General features: G+C 37.9%; 1 long non-coding RNA gene across 4 annotated transcripts in view; it reads left to right on the top strand.

The window, feature by feature from the left end:
* The first annotated feature begins 2,430 nt into the window (after positions 1 to 2,430).
* LOC140617238 (uncharacterized) overlaps positions 2,431 to 20,772 on the top strand; it is a 123,544-nt gene continuing 105,202 nt past the window's right edge. For 3 of the 4 annotated variants that reach the window (XR_012017466.1, XR_012017457.1, XR_012017464.1), the window contains exon 1: positions 2,431 to 3,178. This is a non-coding gene — a long non-coding RNA (uncharacterized lncRNA). The remainder of the gene's footprint in view (positions 3,179 to 20,772) is intronic. The other variant, XR_012017465.1, reaches the window with a different exon arrangement.

The raw sequence follows: 20,772 nt of genomic DNA, 5'->3' as shown, positions 1-20,772 counted from the left end.
GTGGCCCGTTGTGCCTGCAGTTATCCAACTGTGGCTGCAGTTTTTCAGTGCACAACTGATTGCACCCACAAAAAGAAAGGCTAAACTCTGAAAATGGGTCCCTTTAAGACAGTTGGGGGATTGCATGCCTCCCATTGGCAAATTGCAATCTTTTATAGAGACATAGGCATCGCTCTGGCTCGCCCTGCAAGTCTGAAATCCAGGTTAGGCATCTCGGGTGGGGAGAACCCCCTGTCCACACACCTCCCCCACCGCCTCTGGAAAGCAGGGGTATAGCCCCTCCTCAACTCCACCTCACCCCCAGTTTCACCTTGAGCTACTGGTGGACAGTGCATTAGTATGCAGCACTCCCGACTTGGTCTCCTGCTTAGTTCACCAGTCACTCTCCAAAAGGGTTTGAAGAGAGAAGCTCGGTCACACTGTCAATATAACACATTTAACCAACTCTAAATTTGCTTTAAAGAGACAGCTACAAAGATTGACTTTTGCAAAGTGACTCACTCCACCATGCAGCAAAAGACGTCCATTTGCTCCCGACTGTTATTAACTGTGTCACTGAGTACATAAGAAAGGGTTTTGAAGGAATTCCAGTGTGAATCCACTAATTCAATAATCCAATAACATAAATTCAAGTAATGGATATTAATACTATGTTCAAAACATGCTCGCAACTTTTATATCTCTCTTTCTCCAACAGACAGAGCATGCGTCGCCGAGAGGCTCCTGATGAAATAATAAAACCCAATTCTCATCTAGAAAAAAGAATCATTATAGGAGGATGGTAATTTACTTTATATGACCTTCAATTGATTATTCTGTGGCTGCTACACAAATATCACAGGAGCTATTGATCGTAAAACCTACCAAATAGATCTCTAATAGCTTTTACTGGGCAAAAATAATTATGCTTGCACTGTGGTCAAACACACATAAACCAATGTGGAGGTATTAATGTATGCTATTATTACCCATCTGTCTGCGAGGTATGGAGAAGACCCTTCATGGGAACACACTATGTCTGAGCCTATGAAAGCTCAATATCCAAGCCAACAATTACAGCCAGTTACACTGAAAAAAAAAAAATTGATTACTGTAACTAAAAGCTAGGGCTGGAAAAACAGAGGCTGCAGCTTGCTTAATAAAAGTAAAATCATAACAAGAGAAATCCTAATTGAGGAGGAGTCCCTGGCTGGGCGCAGGCAGAAATTGAATTTCCCCGTGGTGTTGGCAACAGAGTAACTTTTCAGAGTCAAGAGCTTTCTACCCAGCCCAGATCAAGATCAATGATCAACACCCGTAAAAGGTCAGGATGTCTAATCAAAGAACAGATCATCTATCTCTCAAGGAAAAGTGTACAACATAATCCAGAAATGCGGCACTGCTGGCCACGGAGAGCGAGAAAAAACCCAGGGAAAGAGGGACTCCGGTTCCACTTTGGTGAACAGTAAGAATGCTCCGCTCATACAAAATGTGTAGCCAGACCTGAGTAGGCTACTGTGAGGTGGCTCAGGTGGGCCTGGAGCTGATGAACAAAAGCCACCGAGGAGGGGGGAACTTCTCCAAGTTCTGAGAAAAAAAAAAATATTTGAGACTTCAGAATTCCCCAGCAAGCAAAATTCCTCCTATCACTTGCTCTCCACCTGCCCCTCCCCAGCCGGTACTTTAAATAATAATGAAAACATAGATGCATTAATACAAAAACAAACAAACAAACCCTTGCTATCAAGGTGTTAAAATAAGAAGTGATCAATTTCTAACACCTGGAATAAACAGACCAGAATGCTAATAAGAGTAAGTGATGGATGGCACAGAAAGAGAGACTGTCACCTCAGTGTGGACTGCGTGTATTTGACGGAGGAGAGGAACAGGGGGCGGTTGGATCCCATGAAACAGAACTGAATCCTATCCCGTGAATCCTATCCATGGATCCCATGAAACAGAACAGAAATGGAATGTGCAGCTGGAGGGCCGTGCATGCCAACGACAAGGGTGGTTTGCTAAAGCACTTCTAGTCCGACCACACCCCAGACCAAGAGAATCAGAATGTGGCTCTAGGCATTGGTATTTTCTTTAAAAAAAAAAAAAAAAAAAAAAAAACACCAACCCAGGTGTGGGTCTCATGTGAAGCCAGGTTTGAGAACCACCAGCTTTGAGGATCTGAGACCCTTCTTAGCCAGGGCGGTTCTCAAACAGATGAGAAACCTGGACCTTCCCATATGTACCCCTCCTCTGGCAGCAATATGGCTCACATGTTTGTTTCTCTTCCTTTTTGGCATTATCAGTTCCAGTTGTTAAAGGCAGGAAAACTGGGGTCATTGATCTCTCTTTTGTGATTTATGATTCAGAAGGAAGCCAGGGGTGGAGGGCTGGGGTGATGCTTACTGCTGTGCTTGCCATTATTTATTTTTATTTTTATTTTGTTAGACACCTGCTTTTCTGGAAAACCTGGAAGCCATTGGCAGGGCTGTCTGGACCCCTCCTCCAGTCCTCCCAAGGCCTTGCCTGGACACAACTGACATCTACATAGACAGCCACACTCGTGGAACACAAGGGGGAGGGGTGGGGATTCGGTGTGGCCTCAGTTGTTCTCAAATTACATGATAAAGTAGATGTAGTGGATCCTTTACACCAAAAGGCGTTGTGGAGTCCAGTTATAGGAATGCATAACATGTTAGCAGGACTCATTGTAGCCTCCTCCTCAGAAGAGCCAAGGAACTCAGCCACACCCTTAAAGGCAAGGTGATTGCACTACAATTAGTTGACCTATCTGGAAAATTAAAGCTTCCCTGTGGTTTGAGGTTCTGCTCCTTTCTTTTTCTTTTTCTTTTTTTGTTTTTATTTTATTTTTTTTTTTTTGAATTCTTACAAGCTTCTGTTTTTGTTTTGTTTTTACCACCCTTGAGATCCAGGTGAGGCTTTTGCTTGGAGTAGTTCGTGCATCCTATGGAGACAGGTTATCAGCGTTGTGCTAGCATTGTGCACTTCGGTCTGGGGTGGGGGGTTAGGTAGGTGTTGGGGTGCGGTGGGGGGGAATTCTGCTTGAAGTCTGCGTGGGCCAATGCCGAATTCAGACTTGGCTGCCAGACCCACCACGAGTCCGTGCTGTCCAAAGGGAGCAGACCGGAGGCAAGGAATCCTAGCGCTCAGATGTGTTCTCACTCACTCCTCCCTTGCTAAGGTAAGCGTCGTCAGCCTTCCACTTGGTTCAGAGACGGACCCCAGCGCGGGCGCGCGTGTCCGCACACGCGGACGGCAGACCAATCCGAGGGGCGCGTGCCTGAAGGGAGAAGGCGATCCCGCCCCGCTCACCCCACCCAGGCCCCCGCAGCCTGCCCCCGCCCCACGCCGGGCCCCGTCACCCGGACCTACCTGCCCGGTCCTGGCCTCGGAGAGCGCGCGGGCTGCCAGGGCACCGCCCACCTGGAGAGCGCGGCGAGCGCGGGGGGCGCGGGGAGCGCGGGGGGCGCGGGGGCGGCGGCCGCCCCGCAGGTGCGCCCCACCTGCCGCCCGATTGGCCGCGGCGGCGGCGCTCGGCGGGAGCGGGGCGGGTGATGGATGGCCTGTCTGGCCGCCGGGGTCCGAGCCGCGGGGGGCCCCGAGTGTCCACGGCAGCGCGCGGCGCGGCGCGGCGCGGGCACTGGGCGGGGAGAGCGAGACGCCTGCACAAAGGGACCCGGCTCGCCGCGTTTGGGTCTTGAAGATTAGTTTCTATTATATCTCCGTGGGAGGAAGGAAAACGCACGATGGGAAAGTGGAGGGCGAAGAGCCCCGCGCAATTTGGGACCGCTGTTTGACAAATCGTCTCGCCATCGGAACAATCCCCGAGCCTCCCCTTCCCAAACTGCAAACAGTTTTGACGTCCTGTTTGCCGGTCGTGTGGCCGATGCCCCGTTGGTTATACGAAACCAGACCTCAACAGTTAGGTGCAGGCTCTCGTCTCGGCAACATTCAAATCATTGGAAATAGGTTTCAAAAAATTGGGGGGCGGGGGGTGTAGGAGGACACGATGCACTTTAGATGGTCTGTGCAGGATAAAACAAAAACAAAAACAAAACACAATTGGATATTAAATGCTTAAAAAAAGAAAAACCTTAGCTCCAAAAGAGTAAAATAAAATAGAAGAGTGTGTTCCAGAGATCATTTTGCACTCTAGAATGTAAAATTTTCATAATTTGTCTAGCTTTTACGTGCTTAAAAGTCATGAGCAATTTGAATGTTTTGTTTATCCTTGCAAAAAGATGACAGCACATGGTTTTAGGCAATTCGATTTAGGAAGTGTCCTTTTACAAACTCATTAGATTGAGAGTAGGGATTGAAGCAGACAGAGGATAACAGGAAAAAAATATGTCATGAACCACCAGAGAAATTGGGTTGGTAGAGAGCTATTGTATCATCCGGGCTCTTCTTTGGCAACTGAAGGGCAGGTGCATTCACCATGAGTGTTTCCTCCTGTACAAGCTGCGGCACTGAAGCTAATACATCTCATGTCAAGAAATAAGGCAGTCCTGCCTATAAGCTGATTTTTACCTCTGAGAGCAAAATAGTTTAGAGAAAACAGTAGGATTTTTTTTTTGGGGGGGGGATGTTATTCCACCTCATTGTGCTTTAGAATACCCACCATCCATCCGACTTCTGTCCTAGCAACCACCACCCCTAAGAAAATAAAAGCCATACTTAAAATAGCAATAAGTGAAATTGAATCATGTCACAGAGGTGTATTTTATCCCATTGTGGTTGGAAATGAGTCAAGGGAGCAAGAACGTAGCTCCATGCAATTTCTCTTTGAAATACCATATTTTAACAGTACAACAGTAAGTCAAAAAAATTAAAGAAACTTAATCCCATCGAGCTAGCACAGATAGTGTATTGGCCCTCCCCCCACAGTAAAGCACACATGAATTAAATTCATGTACGTTTCTTCCTAGAATTGTTTTTATGTATGCTTAAATATTTATAAAAGAGTTCATTTGAATCCTGTGGGGTTTTTTTTATATATGATATCAAAAGAACTTTTTAATATTAGTAGAAGATAGCCATGTTAATCAATTTTAGTAACACCCTAAGATTTCCTTGAGTGTATATATAATTTGATTAACCATTTCCTCATTGTTGGTTATTAGGTAGCTTCTAGCTTTCAATAAAGTAAATAATACAGTAAGGAACATCTTTCCGTCTTTTAAATTATTGATTTCAAAGAAACCATTTAAATGGGACACATAGGCCATGTTTAACGAACATCTTGATAATTTTATACAATAATTTCCAAATTGCTTTACAAAAGAAGAAGAAGAAGAAGAAGAAGAAGAAGAAGAAGAAGAAGAAGAAGAAGAAGAAGAAGAAGAAAAGGAAAGAAAAACAAAAAACTTGTAGCTTTCCATCCTATCTAACAGGAAAATATCTGGTCACTTTATTTTACAGTATGCTCAGCGTTATTGAGAATATTAATAAAAAAATATTTGGAAAAAAAATATTTGGTAATGTAGCAGGTGTGCTCATTTCTTTTGTTTTCCTTGATTATTAATGATGGTATCCTATTGATCCTTTTAAAAAAAGGATTTCCCTCTTTGCTTTCCCTCTTTTCAATTTTTGGTTCCCCTTTTATTTAATTATTGAGATACCTCTGGTCAACATATGAAAACGAAATACTACATTTCTACAAATTTCTCTTTCATGGTGTCCATTTTCTTTCTTTTTTTTTTTTTTTTTAATTTATGATAGGCACACAGTGAGAGAGAGAGAGGCAGAGACACAGGCAGAGGGAGAAGCAGGCTCCATGCACCGGGAGCCCGACGTGGGATTCGATCCCGGGTCTCCAGGATCGCGCCCTGGGCCAAAGGCAGGCGCTAAACCGCCGCGCCACCCAGGGATCCCCTCATGGTGTCCATTTTCAACTAGGGTTGCACCCCCTGGTTAAAAAGACCATAGCAAGAAATCCCTGACAAAATTGGGCTAACCTGCAGTTTGAGATGATCTATTGAATTTAGATTTCCAGCAAGCTTCTGCTTCCCCTCCATTGTGACACATAAAATGATATTATCCTCTGTGAAATTACCCCGGAAACTTAAGGTACTTTATAGCAAATCGTATTCTCTCATTAGGAAACTCAGGATCGTTGATCCTTGCACTAGCTTTCTTTCTCGCCTGAAAATTTGTGTTGTTTTCTTAGGCTGCGATGTGGTCGTTTAAAAATGCCTTCGTGCGTTTCCGCACCTTCACAAGTGCACCAGTGCCCAGTAAATAAAGTAGCAGCCCATGTCCCTTTTAGCAAAAGCTATATATCTGTTCAGACTTGTAATTTGCTCCGTTTATATCCTTTGCCCTTGAACTCTGGTTATTAACGCAATGTTTCTCCAAATGATGCCATATAACTCTGCTCCCAGCACATTCACGGTGACACCACGCAAACATTCCAAGGGCCAGGGCCAGCTGAGGAACGGAAGAAATGATGACTGAATTGTGGGAGTTTCAGCACATTACTCACGATGGAGCGGCTGTAAAACTCTGGCTGTGAATATTCAAATTGCAACAAGGCCAGCGCCAGACTTTTGCTAATATTCTGAGGTCTGACTTGGGAAGCAATTTTGCAAAGTAGCTTTGATTAAAAAGGAGGCAGCCAGAACACTTCTCCCAAGAAATGAACTAAAAACCCATCAAAGGATTTGAGACAGGTGTCCCAATTATACATCTTAAAAAAAATTATTTGTGGTCAGTCTGGGGGTGCGGGTGGGATTTTTGCTCAGTTATAAACCACAGATTGTATAGGTAGTAGAACCATAGATCGAATTCCTTTGTGTAAACTGTAATGAAATGCACCCATTTTTGTTGTGGTTGTTGTTTGCTTTAAGTAGTTTGCATCCTATGTCTTAAGACTGCTAAGCATTAACTGGGCTTAATACTGTTTTCATTTTAAAATAGAAAAAAAAATGCACTGATTAATATTGTGTGAAGTTTTGGAGAGGAAATAGGACCAGACTGCCTCTACAATTTCTGTGGAGGGAATGTACTGATTAACCAAATTAATAATTTAGGTATGATCGCAGAGACTGTGTGAAACCTCGTTTGGAACGGAAATTGTTCTCCCACATTTTAGAAAAGGACATTTACAAAAAAGCCCCTTTCTTTTAAAATGAGGAAGTCCTACGTAGAGGATAACATGGTGGAAGAAAGAGCCTGCCCAGGTCAGCCTATTTTGAAATGTTGTATTTGTTTCAAAATAATATCTTTAAAAAGTTTATTTTTTCAAAGCTTGTTATTTGAACAAGTTTTAGTAGATTCATATTGAAATGACCTTCCAAAAAAGTTTTCTGTTTTTTTTTTTTTGGGGGGGGGGCAGCATTTTACCCTTAAGCAAATTGTTCATGGCAATGAGATTTAATTGGTACACCTCCTCCAAAAAATTCTTGGCTATGCATAATGCATTTCCTACAAAAAAAATGTTGATGGGAATGAGAAAATAATATACCATCAAATATCAAATTTTATGCTGGAACATAAGCTGCCTTGAAACCTCAGGGCATAAGTCTTAGTACTCACTGTGTGCCTTTAGAAAGAAAAAAACACTTTCACTACTCCGATTGACTACACTATTAATGCACAAAAGATGATTTAAGTACATTTACATCTGTAAATACACACGTGAATGTTGCCAATGGAAAACAAATAAGCTATAGCTTCCCAAGAACACCAAGCACATCTGTAAAATATTAGCTGCCCTCATTTCAGTATTATTTCCGGAGGAAAATGGATTCTAGGTTCCAAGTAACATATATTAAGAATAGTTTGGAAAACAGTCTTTTCATGACTATGGAGCTGTCCATTTTCTTCCTAGTCTCTCTAATCAACTATACTTAAATTAAAGGAGTTTTTCACATTTAAGTAAAGAGACTCTTCTGAGCGATCTTAATTTGAGTGCATGGTTTGGCTAAGGAAGATAAAAGTACTGATAAGGGAATTTTGATTTTTTTTGTGTGTGAGAATTTTAGAATCTCCTATTTACTGGATGAGCTAGCTCTTGAGGCAGACACCTTGGTTACATCATTAAATCTGAATCCCCATGAAAGGAATGCCTGATGAACGCCCTCAATCTCGTTATTGAATTAAATGCATAAATAAACACAGTTGAATGTTTATTGTTGCATATCATGTAACTGAAATGTAATGAAACTATGGGCTTTATAATATTAAGTAATTTTAATTAAACTAGATCTTGTTTATGGTTTCCTCATCCTAAAACATCACAATGTTTTGCTTTCTGTATTTCATTCAGAAAATTATGGTTCCATTGTGCTAGTAAAACCATGTTTGGGGGTGCCTGGCTGTCTCAGTCGGTAGAGAATGGGACTATTGATCTTGACGTGGGTTCAACACCCATGTTGGACATAGAGCTTACTTTAAAAAAAAAAAAAATGAAGAAAAAAATAAAACCAAGTTTGAAGAACCTGGTCATATGTTTTTTTGTTGTTGTTGTTTTTGTTGTTGTTGTTGTTGTTTTTTCCCCATCTTCTGAACTGATTGCTAAAAGGCACATGTGAACTAAAGCTGTGAATGATGTTAGATGCATATTTTATACAGTTGCAAAGGAAAGCTATATTATTTGGTGGAAAGCATGTGTTTTGGTCTTGATAGAATGAGAGCATTGCTTATTAAAAATTCTGAATGACTTGAACTTTCAGTGGTTATCCACAGACTAAACTTTGGATTTTCTACCTTGTCCTCCTAAATAAAATATATTTATGTATAATGCAGATTCTATGTAGTCAGTTTACACCAATCACAGTTTCAAACATTGACTTCCGAAATGTTAAAAAGAATATTCATCCCTGATTCTGTCCTTCATCCCATTTCCCTTTTCATAAAGATATGTATTTCTAACATTTCTATTAGAACTTGCTTTCCTAACATGTTTGTGTGGCTACTTCTTAAAAACTTCTTCTTCTCTATCTTTCCCTTCTCAGTATTAGTGCTATTTTAGTGTGGGAAATTATCTATTGACTTTCCCTAAAGAAGATCAAGATTTGTCTGTCTTTTCTATCTCTACTCCTTATTTTCTTAATAGTTACATTATACTTTTTAAATTAATATTCAGTGTGCATTATCACTAATAAATTCTACTGAGGGCTGTGAACATTTTTTTTTCACAATTTCTTTTTCCCCTGGTGTTAATAATTGCTTTTTTGTTTGCTTCTGTGTTCTTTTACTTAATTTTCTAGTAATTGGCACTATAGCATGATCATCAAATCGTCTCCCAATCTCTCTCAAAATATTCATATATTTCAGTTCCTCTACCAAGGCCTTCTTAAAAAAAAAAAAAAATCTTTCCAGGGGGCACCTGGCTGGCTTGGTACATAGAGCATGTGACTTTTGACCTTAGGATGGTGAGTTTGATCACCATCTGGGGTGTGGAGCCTACTTTAAAAAATACATATAATTAAAAAAAAAATCTTTCCAGGACTATCTGGTCTACTTCCCCGTAGACTGGATGCCCTTGTATCTAGGCACAACTGTTTTCTGGGTTCTCCATTCCCAACAGTTTGGAAGATGCTTCAATTATCTCTTGTGCTGGGTATCCTCCTTTCTATATCCCCTTTCTTTCCCTTTCTTGATTTATTTTCTCATATATGTGGTCCCCATTCTCCTATGACTGGCTATAAAAATATGAGGAAGATTTCACAATCTAAAAATGTTCTTATTTTATACAACCTGTTTACTAGTAGTCTGGCTTGGACTGAAGTATAATGCGTAAGTTTCTACCTTTCTAGAAGATGATAATTGTGCCTACTACATGTCTTATTGTTTTCTTAAGATTATATCAACAACTTATATTGTTTAAATGCTATTTTGAGGGATGCCTGGGTGGCTCAGTTGGTTAAGTGGCCAACTCTTAATCTCAGCTCAGATCATATCATCAGAGTCCTGGGATGGAGCCCCACTTTGGGCTCCACGCTCAGTGGGGAGTCAGTTTGAGGATTCTCTTTCTCCCTCTCCCTTTGCCCCTCTCCTCACTCACACACACTCTCTTTCTCAAATAAATAAATAAATAAATAAGTCTTCAAAAAATGCTATTTTGAAGTAATATTGTTAAGTATTTCATCAATTGATTATTCCTGATGTTAGTGAAGAATGCTGAGTATGGAATGGAAATAGGCAGAATGTATGCTGCAGAACTGAGTTCTGTTCTGGCCAACAAAGTGAAAGGCACCCCACATTAAAGAAGATTAATTTCTATTATGAGATTATTGAAGGGTGAAAATTAAAATAGGAGAGATAGATTATCGAAGACATACTCAGCAATGTAAGATTTAATTAAAGTAAGTTATTCCAAACTCTATTTGCAGATGCAAACGCTAATAAACTGAGTGCTAGATCTTAAACACACTTTCCTAAAACCTTCAAGTAAAATCTGCTACTCATCATCAAAATATTGAGATGACTATTCTGAATACGTGATTCCTCCACATTGTATTTGAGTTAACATTCCACTTTTACAGTGATTTATTGAATTAACCTCGAAAAATTCTAATTAGCAAGAAAATCAGTATACATCTAAGAATGCTCTGTAATATCAATGCTTTCAAGAATTATACACAGTGAAGTAAAAAGCAGAGTGGATATAAAATAAGATTTAAAAAATATTACCAAGTTTAATATCATTCTCATAAGCTTCCCAAGTCTGGTGCAATATATTCAGGCCTGTGAAGGTCAATACAAAATGACAGATTGAAATACTGTACGTGACTTGCAAAAGTCATTTTTGGGCAAGCTGTTTTCCAGGACTTAAATTAAATTAAAGCATACCTTGCTTGAGACGTTTTTATTTTAACTGGATTGTGGCCTCGTTTTCAAAGAATATCACTTTTATCCCCGGTTGTCAAATAGATATTACCATTGTGAAAATGAGTTTGATAGCATGTGGCAAATACTGATTAAGTGCTGGCTCTGTTTCTTGAAGAAATGATTTTTTTTTTATCATTGGAAATAAAATGCCAAGGGTTTTCCCCTCATAATTTGCAACGTCTTCCTGAGGCTGTAATTGATAGAGGGAGTATGTCCTAGTGTTTAGGAATACACGATTTGAGCCAGACACAGTTGGGTTCAAATCCCATGTCTGTCACTTATTAGAAAACTGTTTAACCTATCTGCAGTAACTGGTTACTTCACGTATGAAGTGGGGAAAATAACTAGTGTTTATCAGAATCCAGCAAGGCATATAGCACAGTGCCTGGCTCAGAGGGAGGAGACATTGCTGCTGTCAATGATTTTATCATTGGTCTGTAATTTCATTATTTTTGTTTTTAATTATTAACTTTCCTATCAACTAATAGTATAATTTTAGCGCTCTTGGCTTTGTATACTGATAATGCCGGAGATGAAGATCCTCAAATGACATAATTTGTAATCAGATCAAACGTTTTCTGTGCCTGAGTCACTAAGACTGCTCATTTTCAGGCCCTCATGGGTGGATGGTGGAAACTTCTGCAAATCTCACTTCTCTGAGCTTTCTCTGGATGAATTTGATTTTGAGAAGGTCCTTACCTTTGACCCTTGTTTTTTTTTTTTTTTTTCTTATTTCTTCCCTTTTCCTTTATAGGATCTGCCATCATTACTATCAACGAGAAGCCAACCAGACATGTAGTACAGACCTATTTGGTCACTATGGCTCCTTAAGGCATTCCCCCTCATACTCTCAGGGTCCCTGTCATATGTCCTGTCATTACAGGAGTCATAATGAGATAGATGGGCTGAATCAAATTGATCAGTCCTGTCTATTTCAGCCACACTTCTTCATGCCGGATCAATGCTTATTAAGCACAAAGTAAAGAGAAATTTTGGCCACATTTTATGAAACCCTTTTTTTACTTTATTGGTGTTGAGAATAAATAAATTGTTCCCTAGCAATAGCCAACGATGACCAATGAGATATCTTCTTTTTAAGGTTTTCTTAAGTACCACCTTGGACTTTGAGACTTCTATCTATTTGATGTTTTAATCCAATTATCATTTTATTAAAAACAACCCCATTCTCGTCACTAAGCGTAACAGGTAAAATGCATAGAACAAATGCACATCTTTTTTTCTTCTTTATTTTGTTGTTATTTTTTATTTTTTTTTGAATACCATGAAATTTTTAAAATTTATTTTAAATTCCAGTATAGGGGATCCCTGAGTGGCTTGGTGGTTTAGTGCCTGCCTTTGGCCCAGGGCGTGATCTTGAAGGTCCGGGATCGAGTCCCACATCGGGCTCCCTGCGTGGGGCTTGCTTCTCCTCTGCCTATGTCTCTGCCTCTGTGTGTGTGTGTGTGTGTGTGTGTGATGAATAAATAAATACAATCTTTAAAAAAAATAAATTCCAGTATAGTTAAGATACAGTGTTATATCAGTTCTGAGTATACAATATAGTGATTCAATAAGACCATACATCATGCGGTACCCATCATGACAAGTGCTCTCCTTCCTCCCTATCAATTGTACATTTATGCATTTTGAGGCACACATGCTTTTGTATATAACTTTGCCAAGCATCCCAATGGTTTCCACAGGCCCCTCATCCAAGAAATGTAACAAGAGTTTCATTTACATTTATTCGTGAAGAACAAAAAACTAGATATTAGACCTCCAAACCTTCAGATATTTGAGTGTATCTTCATAATCTGAACACCTCAAGGAGTGGAGGTAGGCAGAGCTGGGCAGAGCACGCAGTTGTCCATTCAGTGCGGGCCTATCTATCCACGTGGCTACAGGAAGAAGAGGTTGGAAAGGAAGCTGAACCAGCCATAGGCCAAAGGTGGGAGCCAACTTTCCCTCTCCTCTCAAGTTCTAAAGAAGATTTCAAAATAATTGTAATAGTGGATGATAATTACATTATTATATTACTATTATTTTGAAGACTTTATTTTTTAGAGCAAATTTAGGTTTATAAAGAAATTGAGAGGAAGCTACAGAGATTTTTCCATTTATCCCCTATCCCCACACATGCATGGTCTCTCCCATTATCCACATCACTCACAGAATGATACATTTTTTTGCCAAGGATGAAAATACACTGGCATATAATCATCCAAAGTCCATAGTTTACCTTAAGATTTAGGTAATAGGTGATTATACATTGCATGGGTTTGAACAAATTCGTAGGAACATATATCAATCATATAATACAATACACAGTATTTTCACTGCCCCCAAATTTCTATGCTCTACCTTTTCATCTCTTGTGTTTGTTCCCACCCCTGGCAACGACAGATACTTTTACTCTCTCCATAGTTTTACTTTTCCAGAAAGTCATATGCTCGGAATAATACAGTAAATAACCTTTTCAGATTGACTTCTTTGACTTAGTAATACGCATTGAAAGGTCCTTATGTCTAAAATATAGGAGATGAAAAAACACTATATGGCCATCTCAGCAGTTTGGGAGTTAGTCTTGAAATCAGGAACCGTGAAGTCTCCAACTTTTTCTTTTTTGATATTGTTTTGGCTATTTTGAATTACTTGCAAATATATATATATTGAGAAGGAGACACATCTATGAATCTATGATTCTATAAAGGAGACACATCTATGAATTGGATTGGGTAGGGTTTTCTTAAATATGACATCAGTCATTTTGACATATGACACTCCACATTTTGGAGTGAACTTATCTATTTTTGGAAGGAAAAGGAAGATGGAATTTTGATAGGATTGTATTGAAAGTGTAGGTCATTTTGGAAAATATTGCCATTTAATAATATTATATTTTCCAATCCATAAACATGGATGTCTTTCAATTTATTTAAATCTTTAACTGATTTCAAGAATATATTATGTTTTTCAATGAATAGTTTTGTACTTCCTTGGTTACATTTACTCATAAGTATCTTACTCTTTGTAATGCTATTATATATAGGAATGCTTTCTTATGTTTCATTTTGTGATCCTATTATATATGGGAATGTTTCTAATATTTTCACTTTTAAATTGTTCATTCCAAGTGTGTTAAAATACAACTGGGTTTTGGTTAAAAAAATAAAAAAATTAAAAAATAAAGTTCCTTATGTCATTTCATGGCTTGATAGCTCATTTCCTTTCTGTGCTGAATAATATTCCATTGTCTGGATGTGCCAGTTTATTTGTCGACACATCGCCTGAAGGATACTTTGGTTGCTTTTGGTTTTGGAAATTACGAGTAAATCTTCCCTAAACATTCATGTACAGGCTTTTGTGTGGACATAAGTTTTCAGCTTCTTTGGATAAACATCAAGGACTATAACTACTGGATCATACTTACCAGAATATGTGTAGTTTTATGAGAAACGTCCAACTGTCTTCCAAGGTGGCTGTGCCATACTGCATTCACATGAGAAATGTATGAGATGCCCTGTTGATCCACATCTTTGATAGCATTTGTAATGAATTTTGTTTTGTCAGTGTTCCAGATATTGATCATTTTAATGTGTATAGTATTATCTCATTGGTGTTTTCATTTGTACTTCTAATGACATATGGTATAGAAAAAAAAAAATGTATGCCACCCACACATCTTTGGTGAGATGTCTGTTAAGAACTTTGGCCAAGTTTTTGATTGGATTGTTTGTCTTCGTATTGAGTTTTAAGAATTCCACATATATTTTAGTTAATAGCCCTCTGTCAGATGTGTCTTTTGCAAATATTTTCTCCAAATCCATGGCTTGTTTTCTAAATCTCTTAATATTGCCTTTCACAGACCAGAAGTTTTTAATTTTAATAAAGTCCAATTTATTCTTTCATGGCTCCTATCCTCTATGTTGTATCTAAAGCACATCACAATATCTGGGGTCGTCTAGGTTTTCTCCTGTGTTACCTTCTAGGAGTTTTATAGTTTTGGATTTTATGTTTAGGTCTATGATCTATTTTGAGTTCATTTTTGTAAAGAGATAAGGTCTGTGTCTAGATTAATGATTTCACCTGTGGATATCCAAGTGTTAAACACCATTTGTTGAAGAGACTACCTTTGTTCCATTGTGTTCCCTTTGCTCCTTTGTCAAAGATCAGTTAAGTATATATGTGTGAGTCTATTTCTGGATGCTCTATTTTGTTCCATTGTCTGTTCTTTTGTCAATACCACACTGTCTTGATTACTGTCACTTTATATGAAGTCTTGAAGTTGGGAGGTGTCAGTCCTCCAACTTTGTTTTTCTCCTTCAATACTGTCATAGGTATTCTGGATCCTTTGCTTATCCGTATAAACTTTAGAATCAATTTGTCAATATCCACCAAATATCCATCCAACTTGCTGGATTTTGATTGGAATTACATTGAATCTATAGATCAAGTTCAAAAGAACTTGACATTTTGACAATATTGAGTCTTCCCATCTATGAACATGGAATATCTCTTCATTTATATAATTCATCTTTGATTTTATTATCAAAGTTTGTAGTTTTCCTATAAAAACAAATGTTGCACATTTTTAAAATATTTATACGTAAGTGTTTAATTTTTGGGTGATAATGTAAATGGTACTCTGTTTTTAACTTCAAATTCCACTTGTTCATTTTGGATACATAGGAAAGCTATTGACTTTTATATGTTAACCTTGTATCCTGCAACCTTGCTATAGTCATTTGCAATAGTTGTAGAAGGTTTGGTGAATGTGTGTATGTGTGTCAACTCTTTCAAGCATGATGGATGTTGGCTATAGGTTTTTTGCAGGTAGTCCTTATGAAGTTGAGAAAATACCCTCTATTTTTAGTTTACTGACAGTTTTTGATCATGAATGAGTGTTGGATTTTGCCAAATGGATTTTCTACATGTAACATTTGATCACATGATTTTTCTTTTTTGCCTTACTGATGTGATTAATAGTCTTTATTTAAAAATTTTTAAAGCTATCACAGCACTTTATTTTTCTTTCCAATTTTCTTGAAATAAAATTGACATATAACATTATGTAAGTTTAAGATGTACAAAGTGATGATTATATGTGTATAAAAATGATTACTACAATTAGATTAGTTAACACATGTATTACCTCACATAATACAAATTTTGTGAATTTTGTGTGTAGGGAGAACCCTTAAGATCTACTCTCTTAACAGCTTTCATCACATATAACAGTATTGTTAACTAGAGTCATCACACTGTACGTTTGATACTCAGAATTTATTGATCTTATAATTCTAAGTTTGACTCTTTGACATCTCCCCATCCTCCTCTCCCATTTGATTTTCTGTTTCTATGAGTTTGGCCTTTTTCCCTCAGATTTCATGTATAAGAGAGATTATACAGAATTTCTATTTCTCTGATTTATTTCACTGAGCATAATGTGCTCAAAGCTCACCCATGGTATTACAAATGACAAGATTTTCTTCCTTTTTATGGCTGAATAATCTCTCTCTTTCTCTCTCATTCTCTCCTTCCCCACCCCCCCATCTCTCTTTCTTTCTCTGTATATGTGTGTACATTTTCTTAATCTATTCATCTGTTGATGGGCACTTAGGTTCTTTCCATGTCTTGACTATTGTGAAATACACTGCAATGAATCTGGGGATGCAGGTAATCTCTTTGTGATAGTGATCATTTCTTTCAGATATATATTCAAAAATAGAATTACCAGATTATAGGGTATTTTATTTTTAATTTTTTGTGTAACTTCCATGCTGTTTTCCATAATGGCTGCATCAATTTATATTCCCACCAACAATGCATTGGAATCCCCTTTTCTCCACATCCTCATTAACATTTGTTACCTCTTATCTTTTTGATAATAGCCATTCTAACAGGCAGGGGGTGATAACTCCTTGTGGTTTTGATTTGCATTTCCATGACAGTTAGCTATGTTGAGTATATTTTCATGTATCTGTTGGCCATATGTATGTCTTCTTTGGAAACACATCTATTCAAGTCCTCTGCTCATTTTCTAGTCAGATTTTTTTCCTTCTTTGCTAGTGAGTTGCATGAGTTTCTCCTATGTTTGAGTTGTTAGCCTCTTACCTTATATTTGGTTTGCAAATATTTCCTTCCATTCTGTAGGTTGCCATTTCATTCTGTTGATCGTTTCTTTTGATGGGCAGAAAAATTTTAATTTGATGTAGTCCTATTTATTTGTTGCTTGTGCTTTTGGTGTCATATCAAAAAAATTCATTTCTAACACCATTATTGAGGAGCTTTTTCCTCATATTTTCTTCTAGGAGTTTTATAGTTTCAGGTTTTACATTTAAGTATTTAACCCATTTCAAGTTAATTTTTGTGAGTGGTGTAAAATAGAGGTCCAATTTCATTATTTCCATGTGAATACTCAGTTTTCTAAACTCATTTATTGACCCTTGTCAAAAATTAATTGATCATGTATTTGTGGGTTTATTTTGGTACTATCTATTCTACTCCACTGGTGTGTGTGTGTATGTGTGTGTATATATGTGTTATGACAGTTGCTTACTTTTTGGCTACTATTGCTCAGTAGTATACTTTGAAATCAGGAATTGTGATGCCTCTGGCTTTTTCCTTCTTTCTCAAGATTGCTTTGCATATTCGAGTTCTTTTGTGGTTTCACATGAATTTCAGGATTGAATTTTTCTCTTCTATTTCTTCTGTAAAAAAATGCCATTGGAATTTTGACAGGAATTGCATTGAATGGTAAATGGATTTGAGTAGTATGGGCATTTTAAAAATATTAATCATTCCCATCCACAAGCAAACAATACCTTTCCATTTATCTGTGTCTTATTTCTTTCATCAGTGTCTTAATTTTTTTTTAAAGATTTTATTTATTTATTCATGAGAGACACAGAGAGAGAGAGAGAGAGAGAGAGAGTCAGAGACATAGGCAGAGAGAGAAGCAGGCTCCATGCAGGGAGTCTGATGAGGGACTTGATCCCGGAACTCCAGGATCATGCCCTGGGCTGAAGGCAGGTGTTAAACCACTGAGCCACCCAGGGATCCCCTCATCAGTGTCTTTACAATTTCTAGTATTCAGGTCCTCCACCTCCTTTGTTAAGTTTATTACAAAATATTTTATTTTTATGGTGCTATTGTGAGTGGAATTATTTTCTTTCTTTTTGTTTTCAGATATTTTCTTGTTAGTGCATAGAAATAAAACTGACTTTCCCATTTTGATTTTATATTCTTCAACTTAGCTGAATTTGCTTATTGATTCTAGCAGTTTTTTGGTGGACTCCTTTAGGTTTTCTACATGTAAGATCATGCATCTGCAAAAAGAGACAATTTTATTTCTTCCTTTCTTTTTTCTTTTTAAAGACTCTATTTACTTATTATATAAATAAATAAGAGAGAGAGAGAGAACAAGCAGGGGGAGGGACAAGTGGAGAGAGAGAGAAAATTTCAGGCAGGCTCTTTGCTCAGCACAGAACTTGACACAGGGCGTGATCACACAACCCTGAGATCATGACTTGAGCTGAAATCAAGAGATTCTTGATGCTTAACCAACTGAGCCACCAGGCACCCCTTTCTTCTTCCTTTCTCATTTAGATGTCTTTCTTTATTTTATTTTTTTTCCTACCTAAGTGCTCTGACTTGGAATTGCAGTACTAGGTTCAAATGGAGAGTTGAGAATGGGCTTCCATGTCTTATTCCTGATTTTAGAGGAAAAGCTTTCAACTTTTCACCATGAATGTGTTAGCTATGGGTTTGTCATCTATGTCCTTAGTATTTTGAGTTATATTCCTTCCGTACCCAATTTGCTAGGAATTTTTATCATGAAAGGGTGTCAAGGGATGCCTAGGTGGCTCAGTGCTTGAGCATCTGCCTTTGGCTCAGGTCCTGATCCCAGGGTCCTAGGATCGAGTCCCACATCAGGTTCCCCGAGGAGCCTGCTTCTCCCTCTGCCTATGTCTCTGCCTCTCCCAGTGTCACTCATGAATAAATAAAATTTTTTTTAAAGGTGTTGAATTTTGTCAAATGCTTTTTTTCTGCATTTGTTGAGAAAATCGTATCATTTTTATCCCTCATTTCATTAATGTGGTGCATTGCATTCATTGATTTGCATATGTTGAACCATCCTTGTATCCCAGGAATCAGTCCCACTTGATTATGATGTATGGTCCTTATAATGTGCTGTGGATTTCAGTTTTACTAGGATTTTGTTCAGAATTTTTGCATCCATATTCATCAAGGATACCGGCCTATAGGTTTCTCTTCTTATAATGTCCTTATCTGACTTTGGCATCTGGATAATGCTGGCTTTATAAAATGAGTTTGGGAATGCTCTCTTTTCAGTATTTTGGGAGAGTGTGAGAATAAATTATGTTAATTCTTCTTTAAATGTTTAGTACAATTCACCAGAGAAACCACCTGATCTGGGGTTTCCTTTTTTAGGAAGTTTTTGTTTTTTGATTTTGTTTTTTGATTTTGTTTTTGTTTGTTTTGTTTTAAGATTTTATTTATTTATTCATGACAGACACAGAGAGAGGCAGAGACATAGGCAGAGGAGAATCAGGCTTCCTGTGGGGAGCCTAAAACAGGACTCTATCCCAGGACCCCAGGATCACACCCTGAGACAAAGGCAGCTGCTCAACCACTGAGCCACCCAGGTGCCCCTTTGAGAAGTTTTTGATTACTGCTTTACTATCCTTAGTCTTTACTGATCTGCTTAGATTTTCTATTTCTTCATGGTTCAGTTTTGGTAGTTTGCATATTGGTAAGAATTTATCCATTTCTTTAGGTTATCTGATTTGTTGGCATCATATAATCATTCATAGTAACCTCTTAAAGATCCACTGTGTTTCTGTGGTGTCAGTTATAATGTCTCTTGTTCCACCTATAATTCTGCTTATTTGAGTCCTCTCTCTCTCTCTCTCTCTCCTTTTTTGGTTGGTCTAGGTGAAGGTTTGTCAGTTTTATCTTTTCAAAACTAAATTTGAGTTTCATTGACTTTTTTCCTACTGTCTTCCTAGTCTCGATTTCATCTATTTATGCTCTAGCCTTTATTATGTCCTTTTTTTTTAGCTCACTTTTGAGCTCCATTTGTTCTTATTTTTCTACTTTCCTGAGATGTAAAGTTAGGTTGTTTATTTGATACCTTTTTTCTTAATGTCGGTATTTATTTTAACATAGATATTTATGACATTGTTAATAAAATTTTCTTAATGTAAGTATTTTATAAAATTCCCTTTTAGAACTGCTTTTGTTGCACATCATATGTATTGGTATTCATTTTCATTTGTCGAAAATACTTACTGACTTTGCTTTTGATTTCTTTCATTCTTTAAAGATTTTATTTACTTATTTATCTGAGAGAGAAAGAGAAGGAATAAGAGGGAGGAGTGGCAGAGAAAGAGGAAGAAGCAGACTATCCATTGAGCAGAAAGCCCCATGCAAGGCTCGATCCCAGGACCCTGGGATCATGACCTGAGCTGAAGGCAGATGCTTAACCATCAGAGTGATTCAGCCACCCCTGAACTGACCTGTCAGTTGCTCAGGAGTATTGTCTAATTTACACATTTTTGTGAATTTTTTCAATTTTCCTTCTATTATTGATTTCTAGTTTCCATACCACTGTGATCAGATCACACTAGGTTTGATTCCAACCTTAAATTTTTTAAGACTTGCCTTGTAGCTTAACATAAGATCTATCCTGCAAAATGTTCTGTCAAAGCTCAAGAAGAAAGAGTATTTAATGCTGTTGAATGGAATGTACTATACGTGTCTGTTAGGTTTATTTGGTCGATAGTATTGTTCAGATTCTCTGTTTTCTTACTTTCTCATGGATGATCTAGTCACTGTTGAAAGTGGGGTATTAAAATTCCCTATTATGGTATTGCTGTCTATTTTTTCCTATAGTTCTGTTAATATTTGCTTTAA

This window comes from Canis lupus, chromosome 2 (assembly GCF_048164855.1).
Source record: "Canis lupus baileyi chromosome 2, mCanLup2.hap1, whole genome shotgun sequence".
Taxonomy (NCBI): domain Eukaryota; kingdom Metazoa; phylum Chordata; class Mammalia; order Carnivora; family Canidae; genus Canis; species Canis lupus.
This window is presented reverse-complemented; position numbering and strand designations above follow the sequence as displayed.